This window comes from Nuphar pumila, unplaced genomic scaffold (genome assembly GCF_984573655.1).
Source record: "Nuphar pumila unplaced genomic scaffold, dmNupPumi1.hap1.1 HAP1_SCAFFOLD_1915, whole genome shotgun sequence".
Lineage (NCBI taxonomy): Eukaryota > Viridiplantae > Streptophyta > Magnoliopsida > Nymphaeales > Nymphaeaceae > Nuphar > Nuphar pumila.
In genome coordinates this window covers 21418-27690 of record NW_028323792.1, presented here as the reverse complement: position 1 = coordinate 27690, position 6273 = coordinate 21418, and positions in this window count along the sequence as shown.

The following is a 6273-nucleotide window of genomic DNA, read 5'->3' as shown; positions in this document are numbered from 1 at the left end:
ACCCAGGTACCTTTCGCAGGGCCGTCTCAGTGTACCGTACGACCGCAAAATTTCGCCGTGGCTAAATGCTTTGTTTTTCCCTTTGGTGCCAGTGCTTTGAGACAGAGGAGCATGAGCGCGTGTGCCTGATAGCTCTCGATACTGGGCGCCCCGTCGCACAATCCGCGCCGCATTCTGACATTACTTGGGCACACAAGAGGCCTTGAAAAAAACATGGCTGTTGGGGTACATGCGTGCCAACAATGCAGCTTATCCACGACTGGGTCATCTCCAACATACAGCGAAGTTGTGAGGACTTGCCTTTCCGGTATGCAGGTGATTGCACGGAGGCTTGTGTGCCTTGCTTCAGCACGCATTTCGATTGTTGATGTGCATCGAACAAACAAGCGCACAAAACGCTTTTCTTTTGGATAGGACGATGAGTGCCGAGTGTTCGTCAGCCTTTGTTGAATATTGCCTGCTGTGTAAGGAGGCTTTGGTTCGACTGAAGTGTATAGCGATGATGATTTGTGTGTACTGGAGGAAAGAAAGCTCATCCACAAGGACATTGATTGAGTGAGTTTTCGATGTATGCTTGTCTTTCAGTGCAGCACACGAGTGTCTGACATCCAGAGGCTCCCAGTGCCCTCGGCTCTGTCATGCTGAGTCATGCTGCATGATGCTCCAGCGTGTGTTCTGCAGGTATCCAAGGCGATGTCGAGCTTCAAAACGGCACGCAGGATTGCGATGACGGGGCACCCGCTCATGAACAGCCTGGAGGAGTACTACCACATGGTGAACTGGGCGTACCCAGGGTACTTTGGCTCTAAGACGGGGTTCGAGCAAGAATACATCGTGCCGATCAATTCGGGTCGGACACAGGGGGCAAATCGATCCCAGAAGAACAAGATGCGCATGCGTGCTGCTCAGCTTGAGCACGCTGTGGCGCAACTCGTGCACCGTGTCGGGCCCAGCGTACTGCATGCTCAACTCCCGACTAAGCTGGAGCTCTGCCTGGCCCTGCAGCTTCCCCTTCCGCTGCGGTCCCTCTACACCACTCTCATTTCCTCGGTGCGTCCTGAGCTTCCGCGGGTCAGCCCATCTCTCACCAGTGCGTATATTTATTCCAAGTCCCAAGTGAACGCAGCCGTGTTCTATATTCAGGGATGCATCGTCGTCGCTCGATGTCCCTAGCGGTCGGTGGAGGCTCCACCGACCGCTATCGAATGTGTTTCGATGCACTTTGCCCCTCTCTCAGAGATCTCCAGAGGTCGCTTCTTGGTGGTAGAGCGGTGCAATGGCACAATTTGATGCAAAATGAAAAGGTTTCGTCATCTGGCACGATGATGTCTGCAAGCAGAATTGCCAAGAACTTCAATTGCAAGAAGGAAGCAAAGGGTTGCACATAGACAATGAGGGATGAAGCTGGTTTGTGATGGGAAAACTCATGTACATGCATGCGCTAGGAAGAGTATCCCAACCTACGGTCACCTCGTATGCATGTGGTGCTTTGGTACGGTATCCGCAGTGATACTCAAGATGCCTTCCAATGGTGCGGCGTGCGTTGCAGTGGGAGGAGAATGTCGGGAAGCGGAACGCGTTTCACCTGGCACAGCTCGCAGAGACGCTGCTGGCGACTCCGCAAGCCTTCATAGACGCGATGCAGCGCACTGCAGCGCACGGAGACGGCAACTTGAGCTTGGAGGACAACGAGGAAGTCGAAGACGCCCCGGAGGAGGACGCAAAAGGCTCCAAGGCCAAGCGCAAAGCTGCCGGCATCTCCCCCGCTGTAGCCGCCAACGTGATGTCCTCGTGGAATGTGTGCACGCGCACGCACGGCGAGGTGGACCTCAGCTTTGAGGGCAGCCCCAAGGGCGCTCTCGTGCTCACTCTCATCCAGGAGTGCCTCTCACAGGGTTCCAAGATGCTGATCTTCACAAAGCTGCGCTCGGTTGCGGATGCTTTGACTGCTGCCATCAAAGCCGCCCTCGAGCGGTCAAGTCAGAGCGGCAGCGGCACACCACGGCCCGTCTGCCTGCGCATGGATGGATCGGTCAGCTCAGATAGGCGGCAGGAGCTCGTTGCGCGCTTTCAGGCCCACCGGGGCTGCGCTATTTTTGTCATGACCATCAGAGCATGCGCGCTGGGGATAAACCTGACAAGCGCAACGCGCGCAGTCATCTTTGACAGCTCCTGGAACCCTATGTACGCCTCGCAAGCTGCGGCACGCTGCTACCGCATCGGCCAGGACAAGCCTGTGGACGTTTTCCGCCTCGTGTTTGACGGTACGTGTGAGCATAAGGTCCAGATGCGGTCCCTCGAGAAGGAGGCTCTGTTCAAGGGCGTAGTGGACAATGCTGCCACGCGAGCCGTGCTGACTGAGAAGGACTGGAACACGTGGGTGTACACCCCAGTCCCGGAGGGCAAGACCATCATTGAGGCTGGCGGAGACATGACGGACCGCGTTGTTGAGGTCGTGAAGCGTCTGGAGGCCGCGGAGGGGGTGAGGATCGTTCAAGCTCAGCAGCTCGATACGATTCTCGGTGAGGACAAGCAGATGAAACTGAACCAAAAGGGCCGCGCTGAAGTGCTCAAGCGCGCGATCGCCAAGCTGGCGGGCTCGCACGGCAGCGCTGCCAACACGCGGATATTATACAACCTGCGCAAGCGCTCGGAGGTGTCCGCGTCGGCAGTTGCTAGCCCTTGGCGGGCGGCGGGCGGGGCAGCTATGGACACAGATGACAGCGGCGCTGAGCTGGAGGATGACTCAGATGATGAGGGGCATGTGGGCCCGGCGCGCATCAATCGACGCCCTGTCCTTGATGACGAGGAGAATGCTGATGAAGCGAGTCGTCAAGGCGGAGGCGAGCCTGCCTCGATTGCTCCTCACGCAGCGTCAGATCCGCATGCTTCACGATCTCCGGACCAGCCCACTCTGCCCCAGAGTGCAGGCACCTCTGCTCAGTCGTTGGGCGGATATGCTTCAGAGCAGCACCAGACAAGCAGCACAACGCAGAGGGCTCGTAAGCGATTTGAACCACCCGCTGCATTTGGCAACAGGGCTGCTCAATCGTCTGCACAAGGAGCACCACGACAGGGAAGGGACTCGCCAGCAGCTGCCCTCGAAGCCACCAACACCCCGAACGCTGACGCACGGCACACGGCCAGAATGCATGAGGGCTTATCGCACGAGAGGCCAGCGGTCGCCACTGTGCCACAAGCGTCCGACAGTGCAGAGCCTGCGTCGCAGCCAACCCCCTCCGCACGGCAGGAACGGCGATCGGCTGTGCCCGAAGCACGCCAAACCTTCCCCCCGTTGCTTCGCAGGCGCAGTTTACTGTCTGCTCCTAGCGACGAGTCGCCCGAAACCTTGAGGCCCGACAGGCAACGGAGCGCCACGAACAAGCGCCAGGCGTCAGTACCCTACGCCGATGAAGGCCAGCACTGCTCGCGTCCACATCACTCCTGCCTCCCGTCGGCACCCGGGCCCTCCGTGGATGCCCCTACCAAACCGTCCTCTCCTGGCGAGATAGGTGCGTTAGGATCAGCACAGATGTCCGACACGGATGCCGCCGCGACCATGGTTGCTGTGAATAAGCGGAACACACCCGCCACTGCAGGTCCTGTGCGGCCACGGCGCAGCTCATCGGCCCACTCGGATCAGCGTTCAGATGAAACCAGGCAAGGCGCGGCGAATGATGGGGCACGACGTGACCGCTCATTCGAAGGCGGTGTGGTGCCGGAGAGTGATCGGACCGGTACTGCCGCTGTGAGCCGTCAAGTGCGCGCGAGCATCGCAGGACATGGCACAGATGCAGGCGCAGACCCAAGATCTCGGGCAGTTTCGACACACGTTGAACGTCTAGGTGCTGGTGGCGACGCTCAGATGGGAGAACCCCTTGAAAACGTTTCTGAAAGGGAACCTGTGGCTGAGCAGCCTTCCCCACTGGCTGGCTGTATTGACTTGTGCGACAGTGAATAGTTTCGAGTCTTATTGGTCCCCTTATTCTTTGTCAGATCTAGTACTGTTTCTCTTTGCACATGCAGCAACCATCTTCTGGGACCACAGACATGTAGACTTTTTCTGATGCACTGCATGACCAGAGGTGAACAGGATATGTGGACTCACATCCATTGGGCAGCCTGCTGTTGCAGCTCGAAACTACATCGCAGACGCGTCATTCATGAAACGCGGTGCGTGGATGTTAGTCGGGCGACGTGGCAGACTCGACGCACGGATGCAATAGATATTGTCTTCAGACCGAGCGGGATTTGTCATTTGTCTCGTTGCTTGGCATTGGCACGAGCTCGCTCAGAGGAGCCGTTTGGCAGATTCGCTTCGCCAGGCATGTGCTGGCTTCGACGCAATGGAGTCGAAGTTTTACATGGAACCTGTGGATCACCGTGTTCTTGCTTGTCCTGTCACGTACGACGTTGGAGTTTGGAGGCGAAAGGTTGCCGATGTTGCTTTCCTGTGGCCATACGATCTCCCAAAGCGCCCAGGACAAGGTACGGTGCCAAGTTTTGAGTACGTTAAATATTCTGCACAGCAACCCAGCGCTGTCTGTCTCAATTGTGGAACACGACGTGCAAATGGCCTGCCGCTGAAAACTTGCGCGTACTTCGGAAATCGCGTGTCGAGACGAGTACGCAGTTTCGCCCATTCCAGCATAACTACTGCTCACAAGCCTTTGAGCTTTCACTCGAGCGATTTTCAGCTTGCTCTTTTCACCGTTGTGTGCGCACATGCCTTTGGACAGGCGCTACGTTAATGCGCAGGGTGGCTGCGAACGAACGCGCAGACATCATTCAGAACGACTGACGAGAGCACTTACACAAATTAAAAGTACTGAAGCGCTCTGGTGCATAGGGTGGTAAGTACGCGTCGAGGAGTACAGGTACCCATGCAGCATGCCTTCCGTTGTTCCCAAGGTAACGTTTTGGGTCAAAATGCCGATCAACTTTGTCTCCAGGACCATTCGCACACTTGCAAACGTCGTGTTACGTCGTTAAAGTGCTCCGTTTGTGAAAACAGCAAGACCTCAAATCACAGACGGTGTTCGCAGCTTCCGAAGCCTAAAGCATGCCCAATATGTCGGGAAAACGTCGGGGAGACTGTGACGGACATGTGGACCCTGCATCTGGTCAAGCTGTGCGAGGCGGAACGTAAAATCGTGAGGGAATTGAAGCTGAGCCCACACTGCATCGATATCGATGAAAAGGACTTGATCGGCGAAGGCTCGCCAGGCCGTGTATTGCTCCTGTACACATTCCTGCAAAGCACACTCTGGGCCCCTCCAACAACGAAGTGTTGAGCTCGTGGGGCAAGGCTTGGAACGCATATCGCACTGCCGCATCATAATTTGCTCATCTTCAGCACGCACGTTCTCAGCCAGCTAACGAAAAGGTCTTTGTGTTGGCCCCTCGTCGTGCACTTTCCAGCCCTTTCACACAGTTGCTGTCCGGGCCCGGTTATTGTGTTGAGTTTTACAGCTTGAGGGCGTATCAGCAGCTGCCTGCATAAAACCAGAGGTGGGATCGCACGAATGGTTCCCATTCATTGGTCGACACCTGTAGCAAGGCCGAAAGTACGAGTGGCAGCCATGTCGCACCGCCCAAGCCCATCCTGGCCATTTCATGCAAGTATGGAATGGATGCCAAGGCGCTCTGAAGCAAGGGTAGTGCAGGCAGGCTGAAGCGGAGTGGACACCCGGACGAGGAGGTGGCAGTGAAGGTGCTGTCCGTTTCAGGGCGTCGCACCGAACAGCAGCAAGCGGCCTTCAACGAGGTGGTGCGCCTCGCCATGCTCTGTCAGGAGGTCCCCGAAGAAGCAGTTCAGATCAAGGCTTTCTGCCACGATGGTACCTACCTCAAGATTGCGATGGAAAGGTTGCCGCACTCCCTGCAGACGTACATGGACAGCCATCCAGGGCCCATGGACTGGAAGCATGTGGTGCGCTGCATCGAACACTAGTGTTTCATGCTGAGAAACCGTCCACCCGATATTTATAGTATTGTCCACAACTGAATGACGCTAGTACCGCACACATGTTTCTCTGTACCATGCCTACAGCACTTTCGCATCCACTGCGTTTGGCCCTGGACATGTCGCGCTTGTGACTGTGCTCCAGCACGTGTTGTCGGAATAATTTCGCTAACAATAATCGAAGTATTAAATCTCGCACGTAACTCGGTTGAGGAAACAATGATCGATACACACCGCTAGGCTGCCACCCGGTAGGCAATGCCCGGCCCGGTCGGGGGCGCACAAACTGAACTCTCTATCAGCATCCT